This window comes from Phyllobates terribilis, unplaced genomic scaffold, assembly GCF_046119375.1.
Source record: "Phyllobates terribilis strain yellow unplaced genomic scaffold, ASM4611937v1 Scaffold_4__5_contigs__length_816908805, whole genome shotgun sequence".
Classification (NCBI taxonomy): Eukaryota; Metazoa; Chordata; class Amphibia; order Anura; family Dendrobatidae; genus Phyllobates; species Phyllobates terribilis.
The window spans coordinates 453,472,499-453,496,377 of record NW_027362764.1 but is presented as its reverse complement, the minus strand read 5'-3'; positions in this window follow the sequence as shown (position 1 = coordinate 453,496,377).

Sequence of the window (23,879 nt, the reverse complement as noted above, 5' to 3'; positions counted from 1 at the left end):
CACATACAGCTAGAAAGCCAAATATTTTTTCAGAGGTAGATGCAGAAAAAAATTATATTCAGTTTGCAACCTGATGGAGGTCAGTATTGATGGACTAATAGAACAAGTCCCACACACTGCTAGAAGGCCAAATATTTTTTCAGAGCTAGATGCAGATAAAAATTATTTTTAATTTGCAACCTGATGCAGGTCAGTATAGATGAACTAATAGAACAAGTCCCACACACTGCTAGAAGGCCAAATATTTTTTCAGAGCTAGATGCAGATAAAAATTATTTTTAATTTGCAACGTGATGGTGGTCAGTATAGATGGACTAATAGAACAAGTCCCACACACTGCTAGAAGGCCAAATATTTTTTCAGAGCTAGATGCAGAAAAAAATTATATTCAATTTGCAACCTGATGGAGATCAGTATAGATGGACTAATAGAACAAGTCCCACACACAGCTAGAAGCCCAAATATTTTTTCAGAGGTAGATGCAGAAAAAAATTATATTCAGTTTGCAACCTGATGGAGGTCAGTATAGATGGACTAATAGAACAAGTCCCACACACTGCTAGAAGTACAAATTTTTTTTCAGAGCTAGATGAAGATAAAAATTATTTTTAATTTGCAACCTGATGGAGGTCAGTATAGATGGACTAATAGAACAAGTCCCACACACTGCTAGAAGGCCAAATATTTTTTCAGAGCTAGATGCAGATAAAAATTATTTTTAATTTGCAACCTGATGGTGGTCAGTATAGATGGACTAATAGAACAAGTCCCACACACTGCTAGAAGGCCAAATATTTTTTCAGAGCTAGATGCAGAAAAAAATTATATTCAATTTGCAACCTGATAGAGATCAGTATAGATGGACTAATAGAACAAGTCCCACACACAGCTAGAAGCCCAAATATTTTTTCAGAGGTAGATGCAGAAAAAAATTATATTCAGTTTGCAACCTGATGGAGGTCAGTATAGATGGACTAATAGAACAAGTCCCACACACTGCTAGAAGGCCAAATATTTTTTCAGAGCTAGATGCAGATAAAAATTATTTTTAATTTGCAACCTGATGGAGGTCAGTATAGATGGACTAATAGAACAAGTCCCACACACTGCTAGTAGGCCAAATATTTTTTCAGAGGTAGATGCAGACAAAAAATTATTTTAAATTTGCAACCTGATGGAGGTCAGTATAGATGGACTAATAGAACAAGTCCCACACACTGCTAGAAGGGCAAATATTTTTTCAGAGCTAGATGCAGAAAAAAATTATATTCAATTTGCAACCTGATGGAGGTCAGTATAGATGGACTAATAGAACAAGTCCCACACACAGCTAGAAGCCCAAATATTTTTTCAGAGGTAGATGCAGAAAAAAATTATATTCAGTTTGCAACCTGATGGAGGTCAGTATAGATGGACTAATAGAACAAGAACCACACACTGCTAGAAGGCCAAATATTTTTTCAGAGCTAGATGCAGAAAAAAATTATATTCAGTTTGCAACCTGATGGAGGTCAGTATAGATGGACTAATAGAACAAGACCCACACACTGCTAGAAGGCCAAATATTTTTTCAGAGCTAGATGCAGAAAAAAATTATATTCAATTTGCAACCTGATGTAGGTCAGTATAGATGGACTAATAGAACAAGTCCCACATACAGCTAGAAGGCCAAATATTTTTTCAGAGGTAGATGCAGAAAAAAATTATATTCAGTTTGCAACCTGATGGAAGTCAGTATTGATGGACTAATAGAACAAGTCCCACACACTCCTAGAAGGCCAAATATTTTTTCAGAGCTAGATGCAGATAAAAATTATTTTTAATTTGCAACCTGATGGAGGTCAGTATAGATGGACTAATAGAACAAGTCCCACACACTGCTAGAAGGAAAAATATTTTTTCAGAGCTAGATGCAGATAAAAATTATTTTTAATTTGCAACCTGATGGTGGTCAGTATAGATGGACTAATAGAACAAGTCCCACACACTGCTAGAAGGCCAAATATTTTTTCAGAGCTAGATGCAGAAAAAAATTATATTCAATTTGCAACCTGATGGAGATCAGTATAGATGGACTAATAGAACAAGTCCCACACACAGCTAGAAGCCCAAATATTTTTTCAGAGGTAGATGCAGAAAAAAATTATATTCAGTTTGCAACCTGATGGAGGTCAGTATAGATGGACTAATAGAACAAGTCCCACACACTGCTAGAAGGCCAAATATTTTTTCAGAGCTAGATGCAGACAAAAAATTATTTTGAATTTGCAACCTGATGGAGGTCAGTATAGATGTACTAATAGAACAAGTACCACACACTGCTAGAAGGGCAAATATTTTTTCAGAGCTAGATGCAGAAAAAAATTATACTCAATTTGCAACCTGATGGAGGTCAGTATAGATGGACTAATTGAACAAGTCCCACACACAGCTAGAAGCCCAAATATTTTTTCAGAGGTAGATGCAGAAAAAAATTATATTCAGTTTGCAACCTGATGGAGGTCAGTATAGATGGACTAATAGAACAAGTCCAACACACTGCTAGAAGGCCAAATATTTTTTCAGAGGTAGATGCAGAAAAAATTATATTCAGTTTGCAACCTGATGGAGGTCAGTATAGATGGACTAATAGAACAAGTCCCACACACTGCTAGAAGGCCAAATATTTTTTCAGAGCTAGATGCAGAAAAAAATTATATTCAATTTGCAACCTGATGGAGGTCAGTATAGATGGACTAATAGAACAAGTCCCACACACAGCTAGAAGCCCAAATATTTTTTCAGAGGTAGATGCAGAAAAAAATTATATTCAGTTTGCAACCTGATGGCGGTCAGTATAGATGGACTAATAGAACAAGTCCCACACACTGCTAGAAGGCCAAATATTTTTTCAGAGCTAGATGCAGATAAAAATTATTTTTAATTTGCAACCTGATTGAGGTCAGTATAGATGGACTAATAGAACAAGTCCCACACACTGCTAGTAGGCCAAATATTTTTTCAGAGCTAGATGCAGACAAAAAATTATTTTAAATTTGCAACCTGATGGAAGTCAGTATAGATGGATTAATAGAACAAGTCCCACACACTGCTAGAAGGGCAAATATTTTTTCAGAGCTAGATGCAGAAAAAAATTATATTCAATATGCAACCTGATGGAGGTCAGTATAGATGGACTAATAGAACAAGTCCCACAGACAGCTAGAAGCCCAAATATTTTTTCAGAGGTAGATGCAGAAAAAAATTATATTCAGTTTGCAACCTGATGGAGGTCAGTATAGATGGACTAATAGAACAAGTCCCACACACTGCTAGAAGGCCAAATATTTTTTTAGAGCTAGATGCATAAAAATATTATATTCAATTTGCAACCTGATGGTGGTCAGTATAGACTGACTAATAGAACAAGTGCCACACACAGCTAGAAGCCCAATTATTTTTTCAGAGGTAGATGCAGAAAAAAATTATATTCAGTTTGCAACCTGATGGAGGTCAGTATAGATGGACTAATAGAACAAGTCCCACACACAGCTAGAAGCCCAAATATTTTTTCAGAGGTAGATGCAGAAAAAAATTATATTCAGTTTGCAACCTGATGGAGGTCAGTATAGATGGACTAATAGAACAAGTCCCACACACTGCTAGAAGGCCAAATATTTTTTCAGAGCTAGATGCAGAAAAAAATTATATTCAATTTGCAACCTGATGGAGGTCAGTATAGATGGACTAATAGAACAAGTCCCACACACAGCTAGAAGGCCAAATATTTTTTCAGAGCTAGATGCAGAAAAAAATTATACTGAATTTGCATCCTGATGGAGGTCAGTATAGGTGGACTAATAGAACAAGTCCCACACACTGCTAGAAGGCCAAATATTTTTTCAGAGCTAGATGCATAAAAATATTATATTCAATTTGCAACCTGATGGAGGTCAGTATAGATGGACTAATAGAACAAGTCCCACACACATCTAGAAGCCCAAATATTTTTTCAGAGGTAAATGCAGAAAAAAATTATATTCAGTTTGCAACCTGATGGAGGTCAGTATAGATGGACTAATAGAACAAGTCCCACACACTGCTAGAAGGCCAAATATTTTTTCAGAGCTAGATGCAGATAAAAATTATTTTTAATTTGCAACCTGATGGTGGTCAGTATAGATGGACTAATAGAACAAGTCCCACACTCAGCTAGAAGCCCAAATATTTTTTCAGAGGTAGATGCAGAAAAAAATTATATTCAATTTGCAACCTGATGGAGGTCAGTATAGATGGACTAATAGAACAAGTCCCACACACAGCTAGAAGGCCAAATATTTTTTCAGAGCTAGATGCAGAAAAATATTATATTCAATTTGCAACCTGATGGAGGTCAGTATAGATGGACTAATAGAACAAGTCCCACACACTGCTAGAAGGCCAAATATTTTTTCAGAGCTAGCTGCATAAAAATATTATATTCAATTTGCAACCTGATGGAGATCAGTATAGATGGACTAATAGAACAAGTCCCACACACATCTAGAAGCTCAAATATTTTTTCAGAGGTAGATGCAGAAAAAAATTATATTCAGTTTGCAACCTGATGGAGGTCAGTATAGATGGACTAATAGAACAAGTCCCACACACTGCTAGAAGGCCAAATATTTTTTCAGAGCTAGATGCAGATAAAAATTATTTTTAATTTGAAACCTGATGGTGGTCAGTATAGATGGACTAATAGAACAAGTCCCACACACAGCTAGAAGCCCAAATATTTTTTCAGAGGTAGATGCAGAAAAAAATTATATTCAGTTTGCAACCTGATGGAGGTCAGTATAGATGGACTAATAGAACAAGTCCCACACACTGCTAGAAGGCCAAATATTTTTTCAGAGCTAGATGCAGAAAAAAATTATATTCAGTTTGCAACCTGATGGAGGTCAGTATAGATGGACTAATAGAACAAGTCCCACACACTGCTAGAAGGCCAAATATTTTTTCAGAGCTAGATGCATAAAAATATTATATTCAATTTGCAACCTGATGGAGGTCAGTATAGATGGACTAATAGAACAAGTACCACACACTGCTAGAAGGCCAAATATTTTTTCAGAGCTAAATGCATAAAAATATTATATTCAATTTGCAACCTGATGGAGGTCAGTATAGATGGACTAATAGAACAAGTCCCACACACAGCTAGAAGGCCAAATATTTTTTCAGAGGTAGACGCAGAAAAAAATTATATTCAGTTTGCAACCTGATGGAGGTCAGTATAGATTGACTAATAGAACAAATCCCACACACTGCTAGAAGGCCAAATATTTTTTCAGAGCTAGATGCATAAAAATATTATATTCAATTTGCAACCTGATGGAGGTCAGTATAGATGGACTAATAGAACAAGTCCCACACACTGCTAGAAGGCCAAATATTTTTTCAGAGCTAGATGCATAAAAATATTATATTCAATTTGCAACCTGATGGAGATCAGTATAGATGGACTAATAGAACAAGTCCCACACACAGCTAGAAGGCCAAATATTTTTTTCAGAGCTAGATGCAGAAAAAAATTATATTGAATTTGCAACCTGATGGAGGTCAGTATAGATGGAATAATAGAACAAGTCCCACACACTGCTAGAAGGCCAAATATTTTTTCAGAGCTTGATGCATAAAAATATTATATTCAATTTGCAACCTGATGGAGGTCAGTATAGATGGACTAATAGAACAAGTCCCACACACTGCTAGAAGGCCAAATATTTTTTCAGAGCTAGATGCATAAAAATATTATATTCAATTTGCAACCTGATGGAGATCAGTATAGATGGACTAATAGAACAAGTCCCACACACATCTAGAAGCCCAAATATTTTTGCAGAGGTAGATGCAGAAAAAAATTAGATTCAGTTTGCAACCTGATGGAGGTCAGTATAGATGGACTAATAGAACAAGTCCCACACACTGCTAGAAGGCCAAATATTTTTTCAGAGCTAGATGCAGATAAAAATTATTTTTAATTTGCAACCTGATGGTGGTCAGTATAGATGGACTAATAGAACAAGTCCCACACACAGCTAGAAGCCCAAACATTTTTTCAGAGGTAGATGCAGAAAAAAATTATATTCAGTTTGCAACCTGATGGAGGTCAGTATAGATGGACTAATAGAACAAGTCCCACACACTGCTAGAAGGCCAAATATTTTTTCAGAGCTAGATGCAGAAAAAAATTATATTCAGTTTGCAACCTGATGGAGGTCAGTATAGATGGACTAATAGAACAAGTCCCACACACTGCTAGAAGGCCAAATATTTTTTCAGAGCTAGATGCATAAAAATATTATATTCAATTTGCAACCTGATGGAGGTCAGTATAGATGGACTAATAGAACAAGTACCACACACTGCTAGAAGGCCAAATATTTTTTCAGAGCTAAATGCATAAAAATATTATATTCAATTTGCAACCTGATGGAGGTCAGTATAGATGGACTAATAGAACAAGTCCCACACACAGCTAGAAGGCCAAATATTTTTTCAGAGGTAGACGCAGAAAAAAATTATATTCAGTTTGCAACCTGATGGAGGTCAGTATAGATTGACTAATAGAACAAGTCCCACACACTGCTAGAAGGCCAAATATTTTTTCAGAGCTAGATGCATAAAAATATTATATTCAATTTGCAACCTGATGGAGGTCAGTATAGATGGACTAATAGAACAAGTCCCACACACTGCTAGAAGGCCAAATATTTTTTCAGAGCTAGATGCATAAAAATATTATATTCAATTTGCAACCTGATGGAGGTCAGTATAGATGGACTAATAGAACAAGTCCCACACACTGCTAGAAGGCCAAATATTTTTTCAGAGCTAGATGCAGAAAAAAATTATATTCAATTTGCAACCTGATGGAGGTCAGTATAGATGGACTAATAGAACAAGTCCAACACACTGCTAGAAGGCCAAATATTTTTTCAGAGCTAGATGCATAAAAATATTATATTCACTTTGCAACCTGATGGATATCAGTATAGATGGACTAATAGAACAAGTCCCACACACAGCTAGAAGCCCAAATATATTTTTAGATTTAGATGCAGAAAAAAATTATATTCAGTTTGCAACCTGATGGAGGTCAGTATAGACGAACTAATAGAACAAGTCCCACACACTGCTAGAAGGCCAAATATTTTTTCAGAGCTAGATGCAGATAAAAATTATATTCAATTTGCAACCTGATTGAGGTCAGTATAGATGGACTAATAGAACAAGTCCCACACACAGCTAGAAGCCCAAATATTTTTTCAGAGGTAGATGCAGAAAAAAATTATATTCAGTTTGCAACCTGATGGAGGTCAGTATAGATCAACGAAGAGAACAAGTCCCACACACTGCTAGAAGGGCAAATATTTTTTCAGAGCTAGATGCAGAAAAAAAATATATTCAATTTGCAACCTGATTTAAGTCAGTATAGATGGACTAATAGAACAAGTCCCACACACAGCTAGAAAGCCAAATATTTTTTCAGAGGTAGATGCAGAAAAAAATTATATTCAGTTTGCAACCTGATGGAGGTCAGTGTAGATGGACTAATAGAACAAGTCCCACACACTGCTAGAAGGCCAAATATTTTTTCAGAGCTAGATGCATAAAAATATTATATTCAATTTACAACATGATGGAGGTAAGTATAGATTGACTAATAGAACAAGTCCCACACACTGATAGAAGGCCAAATATTTTTTCAGAGCTAGATGCATAAAAATATTATATTCAATTTGCAACCTGATGGAGGTCAGTATAGATGGACTAATAGAACAAGTCCCACACACTGCTAGAAGGCCAAATATTTTTTCAGAGCTAGATGCAGAAAAAAATTATATTCAATTTGCAACCTGATGGAGGTCAGTATAGATGGACTAATAGAACAAGTCCCACACACTGCTAGAAGGCCAAATATTTTTTCAGAGCTAGATGCATAAAAATATTATATTCAGTTTGCAACCTGATGGAGGTCAGTATAGATGGACTAATAGAACAAGTCCCACACACAGCTAGAAGGCCAAATATTTTTTCAGAGCTAGATGCAGAAAAAAATTATATTCAATTTGCAACCTTATGGAGGTCAGTATAGATGGACTAATAGAATGATGCTATGCCCAAAAGGTTTTACCTCACTAGGTGCAGTAAAAAAGTTGGTATTCTATACACAGGTGGTGTAGCTTGCAACACAGATAGGCTACTCCACTGACTAACACACTCTGCAATAGGTCAAAAAGGTTTAGCTTTGCTAGATTTAGCCAAATGCTGTGAAAAAAACTTGCACAGCACTGGCACAGACCTGCCTGGCAAAAACTGATAGGAACTGATGTAACTTAGTCCTGAAAAGGACTGCAATTACAATTAGTCTTTACTCCCACAACCTATCTATTTAAGAGCACAGACCTGCCTGATAAAAGTCATAGGAAATGCTGTAACCTAGTCCTTAAAAGGACTGCAATCATAACTATTCCCGACTCCCAAGCTATCTGTAGATTTGTGCGAAAATTGGCTTGAAATTAACAAGGTATAGCGCACACAGCAACAGCGGTGCCGTCTAACACGCAGCTGCAGCAGTGAGAAAATGGTGGCGACGGGGAAAATGGCTGGGTCTTATAGGGCAAGGACATGTGACATACACTGCCAATGACACATGCCCTTGCTTGCGTGAAAAAAAGCACTTCGCTCCGTGTGTGCGCTCTTGATAGGCTGACAGATTGCACCTCCCCACTGTAAATGCGGGAAAGAGAAAAAAAAAATGGAGATCTTCACTATTCCTGCAGAGATCCATCCCCTGCCCCTCCCCCCACCCCGCTGTACACTCAAACTGCGTATTAACATTAATTTTCGTCATTACTGAGAAAAAATCCAGCTATGATTTTGGTGCACGAACAGTTATCGAACATAACCTCGAACAGCCGAATTTTTTTCAAATTGTTCGTGTTCGCCGAACGGCTCGAACACCGCCCAAAACAGCTCGAATTTGAGATTGGCGAACAGTTCGAGTCGAACAACGCTCATCTCTATTAAAGACAGATAGAGCAGGGCCACAGTAATGACATGTTTCCATTACAAAGCAGCGGGTGTGCTATACAGTTATAAGGTATGTAGTGAGTCCAACGGCTGGCCAAATTTAGGAAAAACCCCACTAACAATTTAAAGACACATAGAGCAGAGCCACAGAAATGAAAAAAAACAACCAGACTCGGGAAGACCTAACAGTTGTACTGGCAACTTCCTTCGTGTTGGTGTTGCGGGAAACGGTTGCCTACCTTCTTTCTGCGGCCACCACACTGTTTCTTCCTGCCTGTTGGGGTGCTCTGCCTCCCTCCTTCTGTGTGCTGCTGTCCTCGCTCTGCATGTCCTCCTGCCAGATTGGGTCAGTTACTATATCATCCACCACCTCGTCTTCCACTTCCGCACTCTGGTCCTGCTCCTGATTTTCTGGCAATTGTGTCTCATCATCGTCCACCTCTTGTGACACTTTCCACCGTCGCCTTCGTGTGACTGTGGCTGCTCAAATATTTGGGTATCGCTACATGCGATCTCCTCTTGCCCCTCTTTAAGTGGACCGGGCGAGGGGCCCGAATCTATAAATGGAAAAGTGAACAGCTCTTCGGAGTGTCCAAGTGTGGGATCAGTTGTCTCTGGGCACTCGGCATGGTGGGAGGAAGGTGGATCAGGATGAGGAATATGCGGTCCAGACTCACAGCTACTGAGATGTGACCTTGTGGAAGACAAGGTGGTGCTGGTGGCTAAGTGACTGGAAGCATTATCTGCTATCCAACCAATAACCTTTTCACACAATAGTGGTGTTCAATAGTGGTGTTCTGCGGTCCCCTATTAATTGGGACAGGAAGGTCGAGTGAGAAGATGTGGGTGTTTGTCGTGGCACAATTTCAGCTTGCCCACGGCCTCGGCCTCTGCATGCACCATCATCACCATCACGTCCAGTTCCCCGTCCTTCCCGTTTTAAATATCTGTCCTGTAGGTAACTATTTTGAGCAGCAAACTGGTGTCAATTGCTTCACTGACACACTGGAACTAATTTTTAATGGAGGTAAAAAATGGCAATAATTTCTGAAAATGTATATGTGATCCGTATGATGGAGAAAACACAGTTTAAAATACCTGGATTGTAGGTAACTATTTTGAACAGCAAACCGGTGTCATAAACTTTGCTGACACACTGAAAAAAAATTTAATGGAGACCAGAAATGGCTGTACTTTCTGAAAACGTGTATGTGATCCGTGTAACGGAGAAAACACGGTTTTAATTACCTGGCCTGTAGGTAACTATTTTGAACAGCAATCTGGTGTTAATTGCTTCACTGACACACTGAAACAAATTTTTAATGGAGGACAGAAATGGCAGTATTTTCTGAAAACTTTTATGTGATCCGTGTGATGGAGAAAACACGGTTTTAAATACCTGGCCTGTAGGTAACGATTTTGAACAGCAAACTGGTGTCAAAAACTTTGCTGACACACTGAAAAAAAAATTTAATGGAGGCCAGAAATGGCAGAATTTTCTGAAAACTTATATGTGATCCGTGTTATGGAGAAAGCACAGTTTTAAATACCTGGCCTCTAGATAACTATTTTCAACAGCAAGCTGGTGTAAATTGCTTCACTGACACTGAAATTTTTTTTAATGGGGGCCAGAAATTGCAGTATTTTTAGCGCAATGATATGTGATCTGTGTGACGGGCAAACCACATTTTGAAATAGCTGGATTTTTAGTGCTGTAATATGGAAAGGTCCTGGCTGCATTCTGCAGTGCCAACAAGCAAATGGCGAAGAAAAACTGTGTTCTCTCGATTGCTTTTTAAGGAAATAATGAGGATCAAGATCCAAAAAAAAAATTATTCCTGGCCCCTGAGACCTGGGCCTATTTCTAGAAATATCTAACAACAGCAGCAGACAGAACTGCAATGGAGCCTCTTGTGCTATGTGCACTGCAGTCTGCTATATACCCAGCCTGCCTATATACACTGCCTGCCTGATATCTCTGCAGATGGATTAGTCCTCAGAAGGACTGTTTGTTGAGATGGATATGTGTCTCTAATATAGTTTGGTACACCTATACTTACTAGAAACAAGCAAATCTCTCCCTAGCTCAGCAGCACCTCTCCCTACACTGTCTGATTCCGGAGTGACTGTAACGAGCATGGCGGCACCAGGTCTGATATAAACCTGATGACGCTGTGCAGCCAGCCAATCAGTGTAATGCCACAACCAACATGGCCACGGCATTACAGTGAGTGGCAGGCGATCCCTGCATGTTCATTGGCGCTCTAAAGTGCGTAAAACATGCAGGGAGGAGACCCGAGCTCCCTCCGAGCAAACCCGAAAAAACTCGGCGAGCGCCGAGCATCTCGAGCAGTGAGATTCTCGGGCGAGCACCGAGAGGTAGTGAACATGCTCGCTCATCACTAGACACTATTACTTTTTTAGAAAATAATCAGGATTAAGATAAAAAAAAATTACCCTGGCCCCTGATATCTGCGACTATGTCTACGGACATCTGTAAAAGCAGGAGCAGACAGAACATGCAACCCTGCCTGCCTAACTCCTGCTATCATCACTTAATATATGCAGCTGGATTAGTCCTCAGAAGGACTGTTTGTTCAAATGGATATACTGTATATATAAAATCCTGGAGTACCACTACCTATATCTAACTATTACACCACCAATTCTGTCCCTCACACAGCAGCACCTCTCCCTACTCTGCCTGTTTCCAAGATAGACTGCGACGAGCCTAGCATCACCAGGTCTTGTATAGACCTGATGACGCTATGCGGCCAGCTAATCATTGTAATGCCACAACAAACATAAACATGGCTACGGCATTTCAGTGCAAGACAAGCAATCTCTGCATGTTCAATGGCTCTCTAAAGAGCACCAAACATGCAGGGCGGGGACCCTAGCTTCTGCCCCAGCAACCTGGAAATACTCACAGAGCATGTCGAGCAGTGTGATGCTCAGGCGAGTACCGAGCAGTGGCGAGCATGCACGCTCATAAATATTGGTGTCTGCCCCTAATTTTTTGAAATGTGGAGACTCCTGATTTGGTCTCCATCTGGTGCTTTTACTGTAGTGGAAAGGGTGTTTGTCCCCATTACACTATTTCTACTCTGGTGAAATTGATGCCACTTTGGTGGTGTCTGAACCCAATTTTTTGAAATGTGGAGACTCCTGGTTGAGTCTCCATCTGGTGTGTTTCCTGTAGTGTAAGGGGTGTCAGTCCCCATGATACTATTTCTTCTCTGGTGAAATTAATGCCACTTTAGTGGCATATGGAAATAATTTTTTGAAATGTGGAGACTCCAAGTTGGGTCTCCCTTATGTGGGTTTCCTTTAGTAGTAGGGCTGCCTGACTGGCAGGCCTGCACTTACCTTCAGCCAACCACCTGTGTTACTATTCTTATTTTTTTCTACCAATAGTAGTCTATGAAACTGATGTTTGTGGCACCTGAGTGTGGCTGAGCAGAAAAGCAGCTTGAGCTGTTGCATGAGGTATCAGGGCTCCTAGTACAGCAGGCGTACACCAATCCCTAACCCACCTCATCTTAATTTGAAGGTAAATACAAAGCTGTATATGCTGGCCCAGACCCTCATATGCCATTATAAAATTTCAACTGTGGACCAATTTATGCCACTTTTCCTGGTGTCTTCCACTAATTTGAGCTGTTTTGGCACCTTTGGGCCCCTTTGAAGGTGTTGACTATGCATTTTGTTTTGCCTCTCATTGAATGCAAAGGGATTCGGATATGTTCGACGAACCGTTCGACTAAATGTTCGGTGAACATTGAGAAATGCGTCGATTGGAGCCGAATCGAACCTTGAAAATGTTCGCTCATCTCTAGTAGTAAGTATCCTAACGTCTCCTGTTGTGCCCGTATTTCTCCCGCCCTGACAAGGGTAGTGCCCAAGTATAACCTACTGTATTCAACAATGAAAAAATGCCACAAAAAGAATATCCCAGCGAAGCTTTGAAATGTCAAAAAGGTAAGACACAACTCAAAGTTAATACTAAATTGTCCTACTTTTGGCATTTTCACTTCAGTTACTCCCAGCTTTGCCAAAATGAGTGAAGCTGGGGCAGGATGTGGGCACAGCCATGGCATGATGACATAGGTCATGTAATTTATGACCAGCTGTGGCGTTCCATACCCCCTGAACTCGAGTGAGATTAGTGGCACAGCGCTTAGAGGCGTGAGCCACTTGTTAAATGCTCCAGATTCATGAAGAGTGTGACATACCTGGTGGCGGGCTTGCATAGTACACCATCTCTCACTATGCAAGATCGCAAACTTGATCATCAGTCCAGTCTGCTAGCCTGGCTTCTTTCCATGCTGTCTGTTTGTCTCTGTTCTGACTGCTCAGGGCGGCGGCCCGGTTACTTCCTGATTCTTGTAGCTGCTGTGGGCACACCCCTAATGCGTCCTCAGCCTATTGCTGTCTGTCACTGGATATGTAAACCAGCTTCACTTGGAAGCTGATGCCTGAGAAACTTCATCATTCAGTGTGCTCCTTACTCTGAATGTGCCAGGTCCTGTTTTGTTTCTCCTGCCTGTCTGCCTTCCTGGAGGCTGTATTTCCAGGCCTGTCTGAACACGCTCCTAGCCAGTTCATCCCACCATCCAGGGGCCGCATACCTAGATCTGTTATCTGTGTTTCTTGCCTGTCTGTCTGCCTTCCAGGAGGCTGTATTTCCAGGCCAGTCTGAACACGTTCCTAGCCTGTTTGTCCCGCCCTCTGGGGGCCGCATTCCCAGACTCGTTCCTGTAACTCGCTGTAGTGTCAGTTCCTGTCTGAACACTCAGTCCCTGTCTGAACTCTCTCCTAGCCTGTTTCTTGTTTTTCTCTATGTCCGTACCTTCCCTTTTTCTGCAGAGTCTGTACCTGCATCTAACTCCTGCTCGTTGTCGCTGTACTTCCGTCTGTGAGTTTAGAGTCTGCTCACTACTTCATTGCAAGTATCTTGGGTGTATCTGGTTCTGCCTTTCCCTTCCAGTCTGTTCCGTGTGAACAGAGCCCTGTCCCCTCTGCTCTGCCTTGCTCACCGCTCCGGCAGTTCCTGCCTGCTCCGCCTTGCTCCCCGCTCCGGCGGTTCTTGCCTGCTCTGCCTTGCTCACCGCTCCGGCGGTTCTTGCCTGCTCTGCCTTGCTCACCGCTCCGGCGGTTCTCACTCTGCCTTGCTCACCGCTCCGGCGGTTCTTGCCTGCTCTGCCTTGCTCACCGCTCCGGCGGTTCTTGCCTGCTCTGCCTTGCTCACCGCTCCGGCGGTTCTTGCCTGCTCTGCCTTGATCACCGCTCCAGCAGTTCTTGCCTGCTCTGCCTTGCTCACCGCTCCGGCGGTCTCTGCCCGCTCGGCCTTGCTCACCGCTCCGGTGGTTTCTCTCTGCTCTACCTTGCTCAATGCTCCGGCGGTTCCTGCCTGCTCTGCCTTGCTCACCGCTCCGGTGGTTCTCGCTCTGTTCTGCCTTTTCTCACTGCTCCAGGCGGCCTCGCTCTGCTCTGCCTTTGCTTACCGCTCCGGCAGTTCCTGCCTGCTCTGCCTTGCTCACCGGTCCGGCAGTTCTTGCCTGCTCTGCCTTGCTCACCGCTCCGGCGGTTCTTGCCTGCTCTGCTTTGCTCATCGCTCCGGCGGTTCTTGCCTGCTCTGCCTTGATCACCGCTCCAGCGGTTCTTGCCTGCTCTGCCTTGCTCACCGCTCCGGTGGTTTCTCTCTGCTCTAACTTGCTCACCACTCCGGCGGTTCCTGCCTGCTCTGCCTTGCTCACCGCTCTGGCGGTTCTCGCTCTGTTCTGCCTTTTCTCACTGCTCCAGGCGGCCTCGCTCTGCTCTGCCTTTGCTCACCGCTCCAGGCTGCCTCACTCTGCTCGGCCTTTGCTAACCGCTCCAGGCGGCCTCACTCTGCTCTGCCTTTGCTAACCGCTCCAGGCGGTCTCGCTCTGCTCTGCCTTTGCTCACCGCTCCAAGCGGTCTCGCCCTGCTCTGCTCTTGTTCACCGCTCCGGCGGCCTCGCTCTACTCTGCTTGTCTACCGCATCTGCGGTTCGGTTCCTGAGTCCCAGTCTGTACTGGACCTTATCCAGTCTGTGCTCCAACCTGCTAGTGCCTCCCTGTCGGCACTCCAGCCATGCGTGCCAGTACTCCCTGCCTGCATACCAGTCATGCTCACCAGTGCCCGCCTGTCTGCATACCTGCCATGCCTGCCTATACCCACCAGTCAGTGTGCCAGCCTAACCTGCCTGTTCCTGTATTCTCCGGTGTGGGTCAACAGCCGTATCCGGCGTCTGACCTGGTGTAGCACCTGGTCCCTCTGCTTGGTTCCTCCCTGGTGCACTGGCGTCATTAGCCGTCGTGCGACCTTGGTCGGATCGGGTAGATACTTAGTTACGCCACTCCAGGCACTCTCCGGTTCATGGTCCAGTGGGATCACAAAACACGCACACGCCAGTAAGTCTGGGCGTGTGCATAACAGTTTGCTCAGGCCATGGTTCCCGTTGAGCCCCACGGCCCTTCGCTCTCAGAGACATTTTGAATCCGTGTCCAGCGAATACGTGCATTAAAAAATAAATACATTTAAAAAAATGTTTTTCTCTAGCTATGGCCCTGGCGAATTACACACCAGTCCAAATGGAGCTATTGGCACTCTATCATGTAGATCCGCCACGGTACTATGGGGATCCAAAACAAAGCCATGCGTTTGTGGAGCAATGCATGCTGCATTTCAAGTTCTACCCTCTCTATTTTCCTACCGATTGGTCTAAAGTGGCATTTATGTTATCCTACCTAGCGGGTGATGCCTTGAAATGGGTCACCCCCCCTATGGGAAGCATGGGATCCTATCGTCCTTGACCTGCAGGCCTTCCTGGTGGCCTTTCTAATGGTCTTGAATGACCCTAATCCTGGGGACTCTGCTGAAGCTTCCCTTCCCAGTGTCCCGGAGCAGCCCCGATGGGTAATGTGTGTGGGTAGCTTACCAGTTCTCCAACCCGAAGAGAATGTTGCCCACCCAGAATCCACACAGGATGACTACGCTCCTCAGAATACTTCTCTTCCCAACCTCAAGAGGCAGTTCAGATGTGCAAGGCGTAGAGGCAAACCATCATGCCAGGTTCTGTCCTCCCAAAGACCTCTTGTTCCCCAGCCTGCAGAAGCAGCTACCAGCACTGAATCCATGAAGGTTGACCATGTTCGGCAGGCAAAGCAGAGGCCGAAACTAAGTCACAAAATCAGATTGCAGTCCCGCTGCGGTTGTTTGGGTCCCCCTGACGGTCTTTGTCCAGTGAAGGTTGGAGAATCCCAAGACATTAGGCCTGTAGGAGAGGCTGCCCTGGGCATTGGTGTTTCCTCTCCACAGATGACCATGACTGTCTCCATGGCAAGTGAAAGCCTCAGATTAACCGGAAGCTTCGGACTTAAAGCCTTGAAGAGTCAGTGTCTGATTCCTGTCCGAAAACTCCAGAAGCCGGTTTGGGCATTGTCTGCAGAAGGACGAGCCCTACTCAGAAACAGTCAAAAGATGTCTGTACAAATTAAGCTCCAGATTGGAGCATTAAATTTGAACAAGCTTTCCTTTCAGGTGCTGACTGGTTTACCCACAAGTCGTCCAGAGCCGAGAGATCTAGTAGCCGCTCAGGTCTGGAGACCTTGCATGGTGTATCGTGGGGGACTGTTAAGGTACAAGGGGTGTCCAGACCCCATGTCTTCAGGACAGTCAACAATGTCTTCTTCTTCTTCTCCAGATCTGCTAGTCGCTGACTCGCTGTGCGCTGAAGTCTCCGAAGGAAGAGAAGCGGAGGCAATGTCTCGACGATTGTACCAATGATCTGGCTTCAGGTACCGTCCCGCCTCACAGATGAGTCATCTCTGAAACCAGTTTGAGGATAGTCCCTAAGCATGGACCCTCCATCTTTAATAAATCTGGCCTTGCGTCCATCGAGGCGGTGGATACCCCCAAGTCTCTGCACCCCTCCAACCAGGCGGAGGACCTCTAGTTGCCTCCTGAATCCTCCGGGGTGCTACCTGATAACAAATGGAGAGAGACTTTCCTACACCCTGTACCTGATATCTCGCTCACTTTGTCCAGTGAGCTTGACCAAGTGTACCCCAAAGCAGTGGTTACCCCCAAGTCTTTGCACCCCTTCAACCAGGCGGAAGACCTCCAGTTGTCTCCTGAACCCTCCGGGGTGCTACCTGATAACAATTGGACAGAGATTTTCCTACACCCTGTACCTGATACTTCGCTCACTTCGTCCAGTGAGCTTGACCAAGTGTACCCCGAAGCAATGGTTACCCCAGAGTCTCTGCACCCCTTCAACCAGGCGGAGGGCCTCCAGTTGTCTCCTGAACCCTCTGGGGTGCTACCTGATAACAAATGGACAGAGACTTTCTTACACCCTGTACCTGGTACTTCACCCACTTCATCCGTTGCTGAGGATGGCTTGATGGGAGGAAGTATCCTAGTTACCAAGATGATGAGACCAGTTTCATTTCCTCTAGTGGAAAGAAGAGGCAATCCTCTTGAAGAGAAGGACTGGCCTCCCAATTCTCTGCGGAACACTCTTGCAGGCTTGAAAAAGAGGGGGCGTAAGGGGGGGTACTGTGACATACCTGGTGGTGGGCTTGCATAGTGCACCATCTCTCACTATGCAAGATCGCACACTTGATCATCAGTCAAGTCTGCTAGCCTGGCTTCTTTCCATGCTGTCTGTTTGTCTCTGTTCTGACTGCTTAGGGTGGCGGCCACCCGGTTACTTCCTGATTCTTGTAGCTGCTGTGGGCACACCCCTAATGCATCCTCAGCCTATTGCTGTCTGTCACTGGATATTTAAACCAGCTTCACTTGGAAGCTGATGCCTGAGCAACTTCATCATTCAGTGTGCTCCTACTCTGAATTTGCCAGGTCCTGTTTTGTTTCTCCTGCCTGTCTGACTTCCTGGAGGCTGTATATCCAGGCCTTTCTGAACACGCTCCTAGCCTGTTCGTCCCGCCTTCTAGGGGCCGCATACCTAGATCTGTTATCTGTGTTTCTTGCTGTCTGTCCGCCTTCCTGGAGGCTGTATTTCCAGGCCAGTCTGAACACGTTCCTAGCCTGTTTGTCCCGCCCTCTGGGGGCCACATTCCCAGACTCGTTCCTGTATCTCGCTGCAGTGTCAGTTCCTCTCTGAACACTCAGTCCCTGTCTGAACTCTCTCCTAGCCTGTTTCTTATTTTTCTCTATGTCCGTACCTTCCCTTTTTCTGCAGAGTCTGTACCTGCACCTAACTCCTACTCGTTGTCGCTGTACTTCCGTTTGTGAGTTTAGAGTCCACTCGCTACTTCATTGCAAGTATCTTGTGTGTATCTGGTTCTGCCTTTCCCTTCCAGTCTGTTCCGTGTGAACAGAGCCCTGCCCCCTCTGCTCTACCTTGCTCACCGCTCCGGTGGTTCCTGCCTGCTCTGCCATGCACACCGCTCTGGCGGTTCTTACCTGCTCTGCCTTTGCTCACTGCTCCAGGCGGCCTCGCTCTGCTCTGCCTTAGCTCACCACTCCAGGCGGTCTCGCTCTGCTCTGCCTTTGCACACCGCTCCAGGCGGTCTCGCTCTGCTCTGCCTTTGCTCACCGCTCCAGGCGGCCTCACTCTGCCCTGCCTTTGCTCACCGCTCCAGGCGGTCTCGCTCTGCTCTGCCTTTGCTCACTGCTCCAAGCGGTCTCGCTCGGCTCTGCCTTTGCTCACTGCTCCAAGCGGTCTCGCTCTGCCCTGCCTTTGCTCACCGCTCCAGGCGGCCTCGCTCTGCTCTTCTCTTGCTCACCGCTCCGGCAGCCTCGCCCTGCTCTGCTCTTGTTCACCGCTCCGGCGGCCTTGCTCTGCTCTGCTTGTCTACCGCATCTGCGGTTCTGTTCCTGAGTATCCAGTCTGTGCTCCAACCTGCTAGTGCCTCCCTGTTGGCACTCCAGCCATGCGTGCCAGTACTCCCTGCCTGCATACCAGTCGTGCTTACCAGTGCCCGCCTGTCTGCATACCTGCCGTGCCTGCCTATATCCACCAGTCAGTGGGCCAGCCTAACCTGCCTGTTCCTGTATTCTCTCATGTGGGTCAACAGCCGTGCCCGGGGTCTGACCTGTTGTAGCACCTGGTCCCTCTGCTCGGTTCCTCCCTGGTGCACTGGCGTCATTAGCCGTCGTGTGACCTTGCTCGGATCGGGTAGATACTTAGTTACGCCCCTCCAGGCACTCTCCGGTTAATGGTCCAGTGGGATCACTAAACACGCACACGCCAGTCAGTCCAGGCGTGTGCATAACAAAGAGGCATATAACTCTTCATGAATCATAAGTGTCTGACTCCAGCTAATCCCCTCATCAAGACCGATGTGAACAATTCCGGTCTTGATGAATTGGGCCCAATATGTTTAGAGATAATCCTGTAGAAAACCACAAGTGGGGCGATGATCTCAGTCGGACACATACTTGGTGCCATGGGTAAGCTTTACCCTTTTTAATCAACTTTTTGAGAGTTTTTTGGTCTGGTACTATCACTTCTATATGTAACATAGGTCCCCTTAGAGTACACACGTCCTACGGGGTACCTCTATCTCTCTAGTTGTCTAGGATAAATTTATGTATAGGAAATACTAAAACACTGGTTTTTGTCACCCTGTTTTCTTTATGATCTATGAGGCATATCTATGGACTGTGTCCTTCTGTGATTTTCACATATCTTCACCTTATACCAATTGACTATTTTACTGTTTGTTCTATTTCTATTTTTAATATACAGTAATTCTAATAAATTATTTTTTTTTAGCTTTACTCTAAGTATGCTATTTGTCTTTGGGGTTGACTATTCAGATTATTTATATGTTAATAACTGTAGAGAATTTGATAAAAAAAGCCCCAGACAAAAACTGCTTACCTAAATAATGTGTGAAAATCATGCAAATGTGAAAGAGTTTGGACACATTTTTCGACTATTGTACTAGTACATTAAATTATATGATGAAGAAAGAATTGAAGCATACCCGTAGTTTCAGGTAGCTTTTCAAAATAGTCTCTTGTAAATGTGTGGCTGAGGAATACCACTATTTCTGACCATCATTTTACTTGCATCTTGTAATTTTTTAGCAGTTTTCACTTTAGCCTCTATCTCAAATTTTTTGTTTGCTTTGGGCAGGTACATGAAGACTAGCTGATATGATGTTCCTGTTATGCACAAGGTTGTGGAACCACTGTGCCATGGTCCGGGGAGAGCCTAGAGGTGTGTAACTAAGTGACTACCTGGTTCTTCACTACATCCCCTGATGGTGTGGATAGACTTGAACCCAGGTGGACTCCAGGTGGTACTCCAGAACAGACTCTGTAGCTGTGGCAACTGACCCCCAAATGGGCAGGAAAGTAGTACCGGCCAGGAGATGGATAACAGGGGGACATGCAGCAGGTAGACAGAACAGGTAATGGATCTGGAACAGACAGGACAGATTCAGGAACACAGTATGGACTAGGATCGCAGGTTCAGACTGGACTGGTGAGGTTAGAAGTATATGTGCAGACAAGACGAATCAGGCTCTGCACTTGGTAAAGGCAGGACGGGCTCAAGAACAGGTTACATCATGGCGTATAGGAACCAATTTAGACAATGCAGGCAGGGTCAGGTGCAGACAGGACAGACAGGCTCAGGTTCAGACAGAGCAGGCTGGATGGACAAGATCAGGTTCAGACAGGGCTGACAGGACAGACAGAATCAGGTTCAGGGAACACAGGTACAGGGACCTTACAACTTGGTAGCAGGAAACACAATGAACACTAAAGTTGATAAGGCACCTCCCAATAGGGGAGAGTGCCTTAAATATGAGATGTCTCCCAGCTATTGGCTGGGGACATTTTCAGAAGCATGCGCACTGCCCCTTTACGAGCCTGGGAGTGTGCCTGTGCACACTAAGCACTTTCCCTGGAGACCTGTGTGCCATGCACAGGTCCTGGTAGGAAACAGATGCCGGAGGAGAACGGATGGGTAAGTGAACATGCTGGCATCCCTGTTCTACCAGTATCCATCGTCTCACACTCCCTCTTCCTCAAGCTCACTAGGAATTTCTGTAGAAGAAGTGGAGCATGGATATTTTCTTTGGACTCAGGTCCAAATCCCTTCCAATCTACTGAGAAAAATGTTTTTCCTCTCACCTTCCTCAAGGCTAAGATATTCTTCACCTCAAAGACATCTTCAGAGCTGATGGGCACAGGTGTAGCACCATAATCATTGAAGAACGGAACCAGGATGAACGGATTCAGGAGGGACACATGGAAAGAAGTGGGCACTCCCAAAGTGGCTGGCAGTTCCAACTTCTAAGACACGGCAATAATTTGCTTGATAACTTCAAAGGGACCGATGAAACAAAGACCCAAATTGTAGGATTGAATCTTGAGATGTATATACAGTACTTAGAAGATAGCCACACTAAATCCCCTGGATGATAACAAGGTGAGTCTAAAGGCCCCGTCACACATAACGAGATCGCTAGCGAGATTGTTATTACATCACGGTTTTGGGATCGCTGGAGAGTTGTTTCGTGATCGCTGGGGAGCTGTCAAACATGCAGAACTTCCCAACGATTTCAGCCGCCCCAGCAATCTAACTAACGATCTCGGCGGTCGTTGAGATGCTTTCACACAGCAGCTATTTCAACTATCCACACCTTGATAGGGACTGTACTGTGTCACAAAGTCATGCATAAAATTACTTTTCTGCGCCCCCTCATCTCCGATTGGTGGACGCAGTCAGGAACAAGACCAAATGTATGGCCAGTCACAGCCGGAGAACGCTACAACGATCCGCAAAATCAGGACTCAGTCGAATAAAGGGATATCAACAGCCCGGAGAATTCTGCTAGGATCTATAATCCAGCACGAGGTCAGAAACAAAGGATGGAATCGCTATTGTGTTGCCTTCTTTATGCACGGTGGAAAATGAGAACGCTGTAGCGACCACCAAACGGGGACGAGGGGCGCGGAAAAGTCCAATTTATGCACGCCTACGTGTCTCAGTTCTGAATCGCTAACGAGGTCGTTGATAAGGTGTCAAATACAGCGATGCACACAGCCCAGTGGGAGCGCAACGACGCCGGAATGGTCCAGGAAGCTTTGTAATGATCAACGATCTCACAGCCTGGGCCTGATCGTTGCTACCTGTCAGACATAGTGAAATCACTAGCAAGATCGCTATTGCATCACAAAAACCGTGACGTATCAACAATCTCGCTAGCGATCTCGTTTTGTGTGACGGGACCTTAAGCATTTCTTGTCCGCATGCCTCTTCATGTGCTCAGATGATTTCTCTAAAGTGGCTTTGGTGTTCTCCCATATCTTTGAGAAATCTTTTGTGAAAGCATTGACTGCTGGTATGCCAGAAGTGTCAGACACCGGAACAAGGATTGCTGGCTTTTGCCCAAAGACAATAAAGAAAGGTGAACATGTCGAACACTCACCTACGTGGTTGTTATCGGAAAATTCTGCCCATGGTAAGAGCTTCACCCAATCGTCATGATGTGCATTTGTAAATTGCCGCAAGAAGTTGGATAGAATCTGGTTGATTCTCTCTACTTGTCCATTTGATTGAGGGTAGTATGCAGACGAGAAATCCAGTACTATGTTCACAAGCTTGCACAAAGCTTGCCAGAATCTGGATGTGAACTGGACACATCAGTTGGACACTATGTGAAGTGGAAACCTGTGAAGATGAAAGATGTGATGGATGAATTTCTCCTCAAGGTCTGGAGAGGACGGAAGGTCTGGCAATGGGGTAAAATATGCCATTTTCGAGAAGCGATCCACCACTACCCAGATGACTGAACAGCCAGAGAACACAGGAAGGGCTGCAATAAAGTCCATGGTGATATGCTGCCAAGGCATTGAGGGCACAGGAAATGGCAGGAGGAAATGGTAGGAGTGGCCCAAACTTGACTTGTGTAGGAGTTTTGTTGCAGGCATGGGAAGGACAGGCGGAAACAAACTCCATGATCTCCTTTTGCATGGTGGGCCACCAATAGTGATGTGATGTGAGCTGCAACATCTTTCTCTGCTCAGCATTACTGGCCACCTTGGAGGAGTGCCCCCGTAGTAGAACTCGCCTCTTATCCGATTCTGACAGCAAGGTCTTTCCTCAAGGAATTTGGGATAAGTTTACGGAGCCACAGTAATCATCTTAGATGGCTTGATGATCGGTTGGGGTTCCTCCTCTTGGTTGGTGGGCAGGAAGGAGTGGGAGAGTGCATCAGCTTTGATATTCTTGTCAGCTGGCTGAAAATAGAGAACAACATCAAATTGTGCAAAACATAGTGACCACCTAGTTTGGCACGGGTTCAGCCTTTGCGCGGACTGCAGATAGGCCAGGTTCTTATTGTCTTCATAAATGACGATGGGATGGACAACTCCCTTGAGAAGGTATCACCACTAGTGTTGAGCCACCCCCGTAGTGTTCGAGTTCGGTTCGGTTCGTCGAACACCCGTGTGTTCGCCGAACTGTTCGTCGAACTGTTCGTCGAACAACTTCGAACACCGTTAAAACCAATGGCAGGCAAACAAAAACACATAGAAACACATAGAAAACACCTTCAAAGGTGTCCAAAACCTGACAAACTGCTCAGAAGACATAACTAACACATGGAAAAGTGACAAGTACATATAGTCATGCGAAAATAAAAGAGGTGGAGGAGTAAAAGGAGGGGGAGACACAGATATAGGCATGTCATGCCCTTCTAAAATCCAAAAAGTGAGAAGCCGACACGGCCAGTCCGCTCCTGCCCGTGCCACCTCCGTGTCGCCGGGTTTGTGCCAGAGCCGCGGTGAACCCTGACGGCCAGCCC